Genomic DNA, 14,288 nt, shown 5'->3' on the forward strand with positions numbered 1-14,288 from the left:
TTATTTATCACACTTATCCTGAAAATATGATTTTCATTCTATCACCCATCTACTCAAATTTGCACACTGGGCTCCGTATTGCTTTAAATAAATGAATAAGCCAATCAACAAATACGTGTCTAATCTCTTGGCCTAACTTAACAAAAAATTTAATTGCAAAATAGTACATTTTCATGATAGGTGAAAATTGAAAACATCAGAATCCAAAGAAAAAATTAAAATAACCCACAATCTCAGGACATGTGCATAACCACTACTAACAGCTTGTTGTGTCACTCCTTGATTTTTCTCCTCATAGTAAATATAAACATATTTTATAAAATTGGGATCACACTGTACATTCATTTTATAACCTACATTTTTCACTCCTCTCTATGAGTATTTCCCCATGTGAGTAAATATTTTTATATGACGTGACTTTTAATAGCTGTAGAGCATCCCATTGTATACTGGTAATCTAACTTATTTAATCAGTTCCCTGGGGTTTTCTTTTCCAATTTTTTTCATTCTTATAAATAGCACAAATAAAAACATTTGTACTCATCTTTTAATGATTTCCTTGGGATAAATGGCTGTTTTTTATAAAACTGAAATTGAACGACATCTTCTACTACTTAATGTTTGCAAAACACACCGTGAGCTTTTTCTCTCCTATGGTTTTACTCCCTTTCTCATGTTGCCTTCATGCCTCCACTGTGGCAATGCAAAGCAGAAGCAGGCAATTTATCTCAAGTGTCTTTGCATTAGAGTCCTCAAAAATGGTCTTTGAATGACTAACAACCAGTGAATTTTTCAGAACTTGCTTGAGTCTCGTCTGTTCCACAAGCCTTCCCTATTACCTCTACAGGGACAGTTATCACTCCCTCCTGCTTACCACTGATACAAAAAAGACCCATATATTTCCTCTCATTGACAAGCAGGTGACAAGTACTTGCATCTCCACGAGGCAGGTAAGAGAAACATGACATGAAAAGATGACTCACTCACCAGTGGTCTAGTTCTCAGTCTCTGAGTAGGTTCTAGATTCTGTGCCCTAAGATGAGCCATGGTAAGAGTGTTTCCCTTCAAAACTTTTGTGATGCTAAGACTTGTCCCTGTTAGGACTTAAATGTCTGAAGGCACTTTTTGACTGGGTTAGCTTAAAGTTAAAAACAAATAGTTTTAAATAGTTTTAAAATTAATTATATGCATGAATATTTCAGGTGAATGGATTCTCTTTCCAAAAATATCACTAAAATGCAACAACTGTCCTTTTCATTACTTCCAAATAGATGTATTTGCTAGAACTATGCTAAAAAGTTTGAGGAGGGGCTTTATAGAGAACTGCTTTCATAAATAGATGTAAATGATTTCTATTATTAAGATCAATAAACTATATCTGAATAGGAACTCCTAAAGTAGAGGAAAGTACCTGAGAAAATAATTTCCTTTTAAACAGTTTCAATATGAAACTTCCTAATATCATTGCATTTTAAAAACAGATTCATAAGGAATTAGAATAGCAATGAAGCTCCAATATTGAAGCAAAGCAGTCGGGACTACTCTGGACTTTGGGAGTGAAATCTTAATATTACTATAGCTCTGGGGAGACACAGCTGCTGCCTTTATACATTTATAGAGAAAAATCATTGTTTTATTTTACCAAATTCCTTCAAGCACAACTTTAAGCATGAATTAACTAAGTCATGGGCAAAGCCATCGCTGAAGATGCCTTTGAAGCTCATGAAAAGGTCTCTGAGGATTAGATTAGAAAACACACTTGCAAAATTTCGTTCCTCAGCATGTTTCAGTCTATTTGAGAATTGCATATAGTAGAATTTTATGCTCATTTTTTACAATTTTAAAACAAATTAAAACAGAGTAACACTTTAAATAATAGCAATGATACAGCACGGTCTTCTGCCCTCCCCCAAACAGGACAAGTTCCGTCCTGTCAAAGGGATGTCAGAAGGTAGTTAATATGGGTGTAGTAATCCCCAAACCAAAGCTTCCATCCGGACAGCCTGTGTTCTCAGGCTCCCTCATGCTGGACACTGAGATTGGTTTCAGGGACAAGGAAGGTGCCACAAAAGAAATGATTAAAAACAACTAGAAGACGATCACTCCTTTGTGACTCCTGCCTGAGAGCCTGAAATCTGAGCAGAATTCATCTCAGTTTTTCTAATGAATTCCTCTGCTGCTGTCATGCGGTTAATTCTCCACATTTTCTACTACTCTGATTATTAAAAAAAAGAAGTAAAAAGGAAAAGGAGCCAGCCAATATAAACATCAAAGGGTACTCCCACTTCTGTGGCCTTCAGATATTTTCCAGAGCTGGTTGTGGGGACAAAGAGATTGCAGGGGAGGGGGAGGGCGTCGCTTTCTGTTTCCTCTGGGACACAATGGGCCAATCTGCCCACAGTGCTACAGTGCAAGTAGGTGGCATGTTTCGTATCACAAGGCAGCAAAGGTTTTCTCCGCGAAGCTAGATGTCCCCTCGGCTTAGCCTAGACAAGACCGCGGCTGTTAATGAATGGTGCTGTGTGGAGGATGAGAGCTGGGCCCTCCCTGAAGAGGCTAGTTGCAGACCTCCTCCACTGGGCCTTAGACCAAAACACTGAAGGGGGTTGGGGATGGAATAGAGGAGGGAGGCAACTTGAGAAACTTAAAACCAGCATAATGTTTCATTTCCTGAAGTTAAGGCAAATAACTGTTTGTGGTATTCACTGGAGTTTGCATATTTTTCTATTGCCAAGCCTGTAGACTCCACGACTGACTGAAGAGAAGGTTGCTCTGAAGTTAACAGACTGAGACTGAATGGGAATAAATATAAAAATCTATTACATGGATACAAGAAAGCAAATGCCTCAGTTCAGGATGAGAGGCTGAACAGGAGTCCATGTGAAAAAGATCGAGGGGTTTTAGCAGACTTTATTCTATGAGCCAACAGTGTGACTTGGCGGCTGAAAAATCCGACGCAATTTAAGGTCAGATTAGCAGAAGTATAGTGTTCAAAGTAAGGGAAAAAAATACCCCCCCTAGGTTCTGCCCTGGTTCAGACACAGCTGGAAGGCTCCCTCCATTCTGGGTGCCAAGTTTTAAAGAATACACAGAAAAACCGGAGCATGTCAAGAGTGTCACAGGAAGAGAAAGGGTGTGGAAATCATGTCACACACGAATAATTGGAGAAACTAGGATTGTTACAACTGGGAAAAAAGAACTGCTTGGGCAGGTGAACCATCTGCAAATAGCTGAAGGATTGTTCTCCGGAAGAGACAACAAACTTACTTCCATGACTCCCAAGGGCAGACAAGTGCACAGAAAAACAACATAACAAAACATTCTCTAACGATCCAAACTGTTCCAACATGGAATAGGCCGTTTTGTGTAACAGTTACTTCTCTAGCTTTGGAAAAGTTCCAAATCTGAGCTGTCAGGGATGCTATAATTGAGCATCCCAGCACGGAGTGGAAGACTGGTCTCAATGTCAGACTCTTCAAACTTTAAAATTCTGAGCTTGAGAACTACATAATGAGACAGAAATAACATAAAAATAAAAGGCACCTATTATTTGCTTAAATCCCTCTAGATATCAGTGGGAATTTTATTCACAGTCTTTGAAACAATACCACAAAAGTTCCTCGAGTTTGCATTATAAGTAAATAAGGAAAACCTTACTCTAGTTAAGGTCTTTAACAGCTATTTGTAAGAATTCCAGCATTCTCATAGTCTTTCTAATGTTTATTAACCTGTGTGGCCTTTTAGATATCTTGTCTTCAGACATACAAAATGCCATAAAAGCCAAACTCCTTAACAGCATTGTCTATGTCTTATTCACCTTTGTACTCCTAGGGCTGAGCAAAGAGGTGCTCAAAAATAAATTTGCCAGTTGTGCCAGGTGCCGTGGATATAGCAATAAGCAAACAGATATGGCCCTGGCAACCGCAGAACTTACAGTCTAACGGGAGCCATCAATATGAAGCAAAAAGTCAAACAAACAAACACATGATTATAAAATTACAATAAGTACAATGAATAAAAAGTAAACAGAAGGATGACAGATGATAAGGGAAATCTAATTTTCTGAAGGGTATGGTCTTTACACAGTCATGGAGGAGTACAGAAGTTGGCCAGGTAAAGTTGGGGGAGGAAGACTACTCTGCAGAGAAGAAAGAGCATGCCTAAAGGTGGGCAAGGAGGGCAAGTGAAGGGGAAGTGGAGGTAAGACCAGGCAGGACATTACAGGCCACACTGTTATTTCCAGATTTAAACTGGAGGACAACCAGATGTCAAAGAAAGAATGTAAGCAAGCAAATGATAGAAAGCCATTACCTTGGCTACTGTGTTGTGAAGATAGGAACAGTGTGTTTCAACCCATTATTGGGCCATGAAATGAAAAGGAATAGAATTTTAAAAAATATCAAACTGCATCATACAGAGTAAAGGTAAGTATCATTTTATGAATCTTTTGTTTCAGATTTACTTATAGATACACAGGACACACACATATGTATGTGTACTGGGAGTACCATGCATATCTTTTTAACTGTAAGCCACTGTCAAAAGAGTCTGAAAGCTGCTAACTGGAGGGAATCAAGAGTGAAAATGGGGAACCAGTTAGGTGAATGGCTTTGTCAAGATAGTAAATATACTGAGAAGTTCACAGATCCAATATATATCCTGGAGACAGACATTAGAAAGATTTGTCAATTGTTTGCACTTTGAGGGCAAATGAAAGGGAGATGTGAGAGAGGACTCGGGTTTCTAGCACCCATTACCTTAAGCAATGAATGAACAGGTGAGTGAAAAATGAGTAATGAAGATGGCACAGTAAATCTGGCTAAAATGAGAGTTCTCTTCAAATTTAACTATTAAAAACATCTAACCACTTAAAGCAGGAAAAACTCTTATTTTTCTGTCTTGGTTTCTTTGGTCTCCTCATGAGCTTTTTAGAGATAGGGCCTGTGTCTTCTGCAACTTTATATTCACAGGTCCCACCACAGGATCTGTCACATAGTACATGGCTCAGTAAGTACATGCTGGATGAGTTAATGAAGGGAGTAAAATAAAAATGCAAAGAAGTCAGTCTTATGGAAAAACGAAACATCCTATATTTCTTAAAGGAAGAGCAAATCAACTTGGGCTGCATTTTTCTTAAAAGTTCCTACTTATTAATCAAAACTCATATTTTATAAAAACTAAAGGAAAAATATCTTTAATTACATTTGACCCTTGAACAATGTGGGGGTCGAAGTGCCGCCCCTCCAAACCCCATGCAATTGAAAATCTGCATTTAACATTTCTCTCCCCAAAAACGTAACTACGAATAACCTACTGTTGACTGGAAGCCTCACTGATAATATAAACAGTCCATTAACACATATTTTGTATGTTACACATATTACATACTGCATTCTTACAATAAAGCTAGAGAAAACAATTTTTCAAGTTGCAAATCTCCAAAACATTTTCCAATATATTCACTGAAAAAATATCCATGTATAAGTGGACCCGTGCAGTTCAAACCCGTGTTGCTCAAGGTCAACTGCAGAAGCATCCTATAAAAGCACTCTTACTCCTTTGACTTCAGAGTATTAATAAATCTACCACAGGGCTATATCTCATTCTCACTCTATCTGCACAGATTTGCAAGAGACTCATAAGTTCTAAATTCTCAGTCTACATATTACTCAGATTATTACCATGTACTTGGTAGAGGGCAGGTATAATCTTCAGTTTAAAAGAAAATAAATGAGTCATGGAGAATAGCCCAGAAATCTAAAGCCACTTAGCAGCAGAGTCCACAATAATCCATTCTTTGCCTTCTGGATGGTTTGTACTCAGCCATGTGGCACTTTGATTATACCCTGCCTAACACCATCCTCTGCTGATCCTGGTACATATGAGCTGTCTATTAAATTTCAGCTCCCTCAGCGGCAGCACTGTGTCTTCTACTTTTACTGTACTGCCCATGATGCTTAGCAGTCCTGAACCCAGTAGACACTTAATACTTCTTGACTGGACTACCAGTAACATTAAAATGGAGCTCTCCTGATTTAGAGGTTGTTAAACTAGACTCTGCTTCCTTCACCAGGCTGTGTTGGTCTTGCATGCAAGCTTTATCTCCAGCTGTCCTAATCTTCCTTTACAAAATAGCAACTGCCTCTTTCCAAAACGAAAAACATTTTCCATTGTAAGTTATACTTGCAGCTGTGATGTTGAAATGTTCTTTAAGCCAAGATTTCTATCTGTACTGCAAAGGGGGAAGTGCAACTCATAAGCTTAATACTTTAAACAAATCCAGTAACCTTGTTCCTTTGGTCCCAGACAGCCCTCTTCACTTGTTTGTTTTCGGATCCCATGTTGTTTTCCCCCAGTTCGTGGTAGCAAATGATCCAGTGTGGGTAATCACGGAAGACTACTGTGGGTGTGATGAGTATGATCTCTATTGTCTCTTACAGCTAACATGCCATCCCATACAAAAGAGTGCTGAGGAGGTGGATGCATGCAGAGAGGCAGCCCAGGATTTAGAAGCTTGAAGGGAGGCCTAAAGAAACATGTTCAGTCAAGAAAGCTCACTCTCTGCCACTCTTGGCTCAACCTGACTTGGTCAAAACAGACTGGAGGCAGATAATCACCTTTTATTCTGGCCAGCTATGTCTCTTAATTTTAAGGTACCTTAGAGAAAATGCAAACCGTTATGTCACACATGTCACTGAAAACTTGAGGTATTCATTTTGAGAACAATACTACTTTAAAGAGAATTTTGAATTGGACTATGTTTTACTGTCAGTTCTCTTAGCCCTTTCTCACAGCAGTTCTGAAAAATCTAAGTATCATTGTTTCTATATATTTATGAGAAAACAAAAGATGCACGCAACTTTGTGCCAAGCCAGTCATTTGGTGCTGAAGATACGGTCCTGGTCCTCAGTAAACTTGCCTCTCACAGAGGAGGAAAGAATGTACAAAATCAATTAAAGCACAAAGGAGAGAGAACTAAGTGTTTCAGTAACACATCCAATAAATTAGTGCAAAGACCAGCATTTAAGTCCAACTGGAAAGAGGGGGCAATATTTCATGATGGGAGGTGCATTTGAGCCTTGTCTTGATGGATGTTAAGTATCATTGAAGAATACCAGTTGGGGTACCAGCATGATCCACACCACAGAGGTGCGTGAATGCATGCTACTTTCAGGGAACCATATGAAACCTACATGGCTAGAGCAGAGAGCTCATATGGGATCATCAAATGAAGACTAAAAGTTCACATGAATGAAACACACCCCAAAAACCATCAATAAAAAGTAATTATGGTTTTAAAGTCTGGAAACATTTTGGGTGTCTCAAACCAGCTTTAGTGTTACCCAATTTATATTGAAGCTAACAAATCAACAAATCTGAAAACATAACCTATTACTAAATTCTTAGACTTAAAAAAATCCATTCATATAAACAATCTATTTCAAAATGCATTCATAAAATGATCCTATCCAAATTTCTGGATATGACTTCCTCTTTTAACAAGAGTAACTCACAAGATGAATTCTCATAAAATAAGCTAGGGCCTAAAAGTAAAAAAGAGAGAGTGAGAGAGACTGACATTTAAGGTCTTATCCATCAGGTTGTGGGGGGTGGGGGTCAGTAAAAAGAGCTGCCTGGAAAGATCTGGTCTGTTTACACGAACATCAGCAGAAACATATGGTTAAAAATAGGCAACCTAAATTCTGGATAGCAAAATCTGTTTTCAGAGAACCATTGTGTAACTTTTGGTGGCTGACAGTTAAGAACTAATTAAGTTTGGAGGGAACTGAAAGAAATTGGAGAACACTAGATTAGTGTTTCTATTGTCATTAGCTGAAACATAAAGATTACAATGTGATCATTTAAATCGTGAATAGAAAAATCAGTTTTCAGAGAAGCCAACATATACTATTCAATAACATCTACAAGTCAACATGAAGTCCTCTTCTTTTCACAATGAAAGCCCAACAGCATCCAAAAGAAGACCTCATGAAAGGCTCCTTTCAAACAGTGGCCCTTGCTGTGTCCTCTTGATTAAGGGCTCATAAATAAAAGGACATAGCAGCTGCAACTTATGATTAACCATGGTATAGTATTTCAAACAGTGAATAACATTATGGTTATTGCAACTAACGAAACTCCTTATATTGGTTCAACACATGACCTTGGTTTCGTCTGGCCTGTAGGTGACCTGAATTGAAGAGAGATGTCTGGGTTGAAATTTAACTCTGTGTCTGAAAAGCTATGTCACATGGCTGGAAAGTCAGTAATGTTGCAATTTTGGGAACTCCTGCTCTTCTCAATGTGATTGGATGGTGTAAAGGTGAATCTGAGAAGAGCAGTGAAAAAGAAAGCTAATTGGTCAGTCTAGGACAACCCTTGAATAATGAATGTTTAAACATTTGCCAACAGTCTGAGTAAACCACTCGGGTTATTCTTAAACAACCAAGGTAACTGTACTGTCTGCCATGGGCAAGTGCCGTCTAGATTAACGTGGTAAACAATTCTCAAGTGATTAATGATGTACACTCTTTCTCTGCCTTGTACTGAGGGCAGACCTCTCTTATGGAGAGCAGAAACAGGCTTTACTACTTGATTTATAGGCTAAGACCAAAGCATCTGAATTTTCTGAGGATGAGAATCTATTCCTGAGTAAGACCTGGGCTCTCAAAATAGAGACCTCAGAAGACAGGAAGAAAGGGTCTTCCACTATCTCTTTCCCTAGGAAATATGCTCTGAGAAGCTGTCAGTTGCCCCTGCAGTCTTAGATGGGTTCAGGACCCAATGCTGAAAACTATTTTTCCCCATGCCAATAAGAGATGAATACTAAAGGAAAGAGACTGACTTCTCCCATTTCACTTGGTAATTAACCATATCACTTAGTACTTAGTGTCTTATGATAGGACCTCAAATTACCTTTTATTGGGTTGTCCTATGAAGTGGCCTGATCATGTAATGGTTTCAAACTGTTACACAGAAACCCAGGTTTCCATAAAGCAGATCTATGGCCTCTATAAAACCATGATCAAGGTACATATGATTAACTTTTGTCTGTTTATAACTAGTTCATATCTTAACACAATTTAAGGTTTAAGCAATCACATTTCTAAACTCTGCCATCAAACCACTCAATTCTTCTAAAAATGAACATTTATCTAACCCAAATACACTCTTTAAAAAGGATATTGCTTTTTAAAAAGGTCTGCGGTGATATAGCATTAACTTAAAGTATTTAGACCATAAATATTGAGAACTAGGGATACACATTTCCCAGTAAAGAGGAGTTTGCTTGAATCATCAATTTCATTACTAATGAAAATGTGTAACATTAACCATACAAAGAATTTCAAATTCATTTGTCATTATCGAAATCAATGGGATAAATTGCTAGCTTCTAGAAAGATTATGGATTTTGACCTTGAACAGTGCTGAGCACAGAACAGAGACTAGATGGACACTCGTTAAACTGAGCCAATTAACTGCAAGGAATAAAAACAAATTTTTAAAAAATAGAGATTTAAGATAAAAATTTTAAGCCGAATTTGTCATCTTTGTATCCACAGAGTATAGAGCACCTTATACACAACAGAATCAACAATGACTGGTTATATGAATGAATGAGCTGATTAATTAAATTATGGAAGAAGGGCAGTTGTATAATAAAACTAAAACAAACTCAGAAGGGATAAGATCATCTAAATCAGTAAGGACAGTAGAAAAACATGTCCATTTGGTGCTATTATTTACCTGTTTCTATATATACTTTTCAAAGAAGAGCTTAAAATCTAAATGCAAAGTAATGATATTTCAGCCTGGATTTTCTAGCACAGTAAAGGTAACTGGGCCACCCTCATTTTAAACAGGAAAGTGTGTTTATTTCCTTGGAGTGCCTAATGTAAATGAAAGAGATTGATTTCAGGATCATCTTTCAAGGAAGACTACCAAACTTTTTTGTTAAATCAAATTACTCTGAGCAAGTTTTCTGATACCTAACTTTTAAAAAACATGCATAAATACTAGCTCCCTTTAATATATCAGCAATTCTTAGTAGGAAAAGTAATTTTGAAATTAAATGTCATTCCATTTCTTAAGCAATCTAAACATAGATTTAGGAATTTAAGGAAGGGTTAACTGCTTTTTTCTGCTTGAAATAAAAAGGGGAAGGCAGTTTGATCCTAACCATATCTTTGCTGTCCAATACCTCAAGTCTTAAGATTTATAGTTTCTAATAAAACTTTATCAGATGAGTAGAAAAAAATGGGTGGAATTTGTTTTTATTCATGGATCCACAATTACCCCTGAGGAAATCAATAATATTTTAGGTTATATCTCTCAACTTTAGAAGCTAATGGCAAGGCAGTGAACAAGTATTATCTGGTTTCACAGTCCTACAAAAACACCCTCTAAGGTCCCTTTCCTCTAAGAAATTGACACTAGATGGACTGAGGAAATTACAGTGATCACTCATTCATTCAAGTACTTGGTGAGTATCTCTGGAGACAGGAGAATGAATAAAATATGGTTCCTAAACTCTGAAGGCTCACAGTCCAGGTACAAATTCAGACATGACAAATTCATCACTATATACTTAAGATTTGTGCACTTAATTGTATGTAAATTATACCACAATAAAAAAAATTAAAAGGATTAAGAGAGATAAAGGAAGTCATACCATAGCATCAGAATCACCATAACAGAAGTGGAAAAGGAGTCTAGCAAAGCCTTGCCAAAGAGCTAATGAACATATGAGCTTCACCAAGCAAAGAAGCTAGCAAAAAGCATACTAGCAGAGAGTAAGTCAATGCGAAAATATAAAGGAAAGAAACAGCAAAGACACATAGTGTGTCTGAAGCATATGTACATGGGACTGGGATGCTGAGCGTTGAGCCTTGACAGGTGGGCCAAGAAATTCTGATGTACCAAGCTAATGCATTTGGATTCTATCCTGTAGAGAAGTCGCGAAAGGTATTTAAATAAGAGAGTGACTCGATCAGATTTGTTTGTAGGTAGATAACTCATTCCATCTTTCCAGAGCAGATCAACATCATCCCTAAATTCAACTGGTTTTCACAAGACCATTGCCAAAAAGAATGCCAGGACAGGAAAAAAATTGCTTTCCTGAAGTCATTAATTCATGATAGATGCTACAAATACAACAATCACAAGTACTGGGTTGGTTGATATTAAAGTAGAGTCATGGCCAAACCTAAAAATCTCTTGCATAAAAAAACAAATAAAAATCATCCTCCAGCTCTCTTTTTAACTCTAAGATACTTAATCAGGGTCCAAGGGGCTGTGAAGGAATATGACAAAAGTAATAAAACTGCTATCAAAAATCCTATAAAATATGTCTGAGATGTAACATGAGGGAAAAAATGTGCAACACAGTATATAACAAAGAAACATACTTTTGTTAAAAAAGTGAATCGTAAATTATTCATATATGCATTGAAAAAATTTGAAGGGCTATACACAAATCTGCTAACAGCAGGGAAGTCTATGATGATGGGAGATTTTTCCTCCATAATGTATTTCTTGAAGGTCTGAATTTTATGAGTATGTATTACTTTCATAAACAGAAAGACACATGAAGGATCAATTTAATTTACAAATTTCCTGATGGTGCTCTATAATCACAGAGGTTGCGAGAAGCCAGATAAAGTGAACTATGTGTTTCCATGTGAGATCTGCCACTAAAACATTTCTGTGTGGTCAACAAACATACCAAAGGGAGAGTTTTCAGATAAGTAAGCAGTTCTCATCTGCCTGTCTTTTACTCTCCCTCCCTAGTTTACTCAAGAACATGGTTTAATTCCTTGCTAAGGTTATTTTTTTCCCTGTGGACCTTAAAATGATGGTTTTTATGCTGATTAATTTACTGTCAGTCTGTAGGAGCAGCAGATGATCTTCAGTGTTTGTGTTTGTGAGAACAAACACGCATTTTGCACCCGTGGAATTTCCAAGCACTCTTGGAGGAGCAACACACCCAAATGGTGAATTCAGGAGATTCAAGATTTCTGCATGCACTCCACTTTCCCAACACAGAAACTCTGAATTTTTAAAGCTAAGGCTAACCTGCTAACAATAATCTGCCAGCAACACCTGATCATACAGTTATCCTTCATTTTCAAAGTGCACCCTTACACATTGTTGCACATGATCTTCAGAGTAACTCTGTGGGTAGCTGGGACTGAAAATTATCTCCACCCTTTGTGTTCTTACTGATTTTTACATTTTAAGAGATACTGGACTTGGGAGGAGCAGGAAAGCAAGAAGAATGTATTCCCAGTACATAAAACTTGGAGGAAAAAAAATGGTAAAATATCAAAACAGAACCAACCAAACAAAGAATCATTCAGTCTCACCACCAAACATACCTTGTTACTACTTGGTTGTATAGGTTTCCAATATTTCTTCTCTGAATTCCATTAAGTCCATTCAAAGATGAGAAAATTTTCACATGGTTAATGAAAGTCAAAGCTAAGGCTAAAACCCATGAACACTTTTCATCATAACAGGAAGTTCCTTTCTTCTTACCAACCCTGTCCCTCTTTCAAAATGCCCAAGCATTATAAAGAAGGAAGCTTCATAAACACAGACTTTGATATGTTCATGTTTTGTTTCCACATACTAAGTAAACTTACCCATGGTCTTTGGAAAGAAGCACCTCTAGTATAAAAACAACTGTCAAATTCAATGATCTCTATAATTCTCTTTAACTCTGAAATAATTCTAATCTTCTGTGAATGAAAAATGGCCAGAAGGCACAGGCAAGAATTGGAGTCAAAAGGATATCAGAAGGGGGCAAGTTAAGTAAATCAAAATCCCATAAACAAGGAGTTAACCAAACTAGAATCAAAATCAAAAAACAATGTCATAAGTTGAAACAAGTGTCAGTCGAAGAAAGGGAAGACATACAAGTCTGGAAAGATGACAACAAACACATTTGTCAGAGACTACTAGCTGATCACAACACCTATTTCCTCCTCTTCCTGGGCACATAGCTATAGCACATTTTCTAGTTGCCTTTGCAGTTCAGTATAGCCATGTAAGTCCTAGCCAATGGAATGTGGGTGGGAATGATCTTCAAGGCTTGGCCCAAAAAAACCACCCATGCTCTTTCTTCTTCTAGGGGGACTTTAGAAGACATTTGTTAAAAATGGCAGAGCCACAAGATAGAAGGAGCCACAAGATGGAAGAAATTTTGGCTTGAAGAAGAGCCACCCACCAATCAAAAACAGCTAATTAAACTTGATGTGAGCAAGAAATAAATTTATATGTATTAAGTCATTGAGATTTAGGGTTTTATGTATTACTACAACTAGTGTTAGTGTCCCTGACAGGTGACCAATGTGGGCAAGGTCAGACTCTGACAAGGCCATGGCTCAGCCTGTCTTCCCTAGTCCAGGGCCATACCTGCTCACCCAGCTTTGATAGGCAAATTCCAACAGCATGCTGAATTACTTTTTGTCAGTGAACTCTTATTCTGAATTTCACATGGGTTTAGAAAATCAAGTCACAGATGAAGTCATACGTGTGTTATAAGCAAATCATGACAAGATTTAACAAAATTCAAATATCCACACAAGCTTTGAGAGGACTTTGATAGTGTTTTATGAAGGGAAGGAGGACACTTTGAAAACAGAGTATACAAATTCTCCAAAATTAGATATGCAAAAAAGAGGAAGGGTGTCAGGAATTTCTTGAGTCTCCCAAAAATTCATATAATGAAACTCTAATCCCCAATGTGATGGTATTTGGAAAGAGGGCTTTTCTGAGGTAATTAGGTCATGAGGTGGAGCCCTCATGATAGGACTGCATCTCCTTATAAGAGAAGACAGAAGAGAGCTTTCTTGTTTGTTTTCAGTCATGTGAGTATATAGCTCAAAGATGGCTAAGACAGAATGAAAGTAAAACTAAGACTTATTGAAAAAAGCTCAAAATAGAAATACCATTTGACCCAGGAATTCCACTTCTAGGAATTTACCCTAAGAATGCAGCAGCCCAGTTTGAAAAAGACAGATGCACCCCTATGTTTATCGCAGCACTATTTACAATAGCCAAGAAATGGAAGCAACCTAAGTGTCCATCAGTAGATGAATGGATAAAGAAGATGTGGTACATATAGACAATGGAATGTTATTCAGCCATAAGAAGAAGACAAATCCTACCATTTGCAACAACATGGATGGAGCTAGAGGGTATTATGCTCAGTGAAATAAGCCAGGAGGAGAAAGACAAGTACCAGATGATTTCACTCATCTGTGGAGTATAAGAACAAAGAAAAA

At 37.5% G+C, this 14,288-nt stretch overlaps 1 protein-coding gene across 4 annotated transcripts in view; it reads right to left on the reverse strand.

Moving 5' to 3' along the window:
• Positions 1 to 14,288, reverse strand: part of RAD51B (RAD51 paralog B) — a 589,871-nt gene that overhangs the window by 258,455 nt on the left and 317,128 nt on the right. The window lies entirely within an intron of this gene.

This window comes from Manis pentadactyla, chromosome 11 (genome assembly GCF_030020395.1).
Source record: "Manis pentadactyla isolate mManPen7 chromosome 11, mManPen7.hap1, whole genome shotgun sequence".
In the NCBI taxonomy this organism is placed as follows: domain Eukaryota; kingdom Metazoa; phylum Chordata; class Mammalia; order Pholidota; family Manidae; genus Manis; species Manis pentadactyla.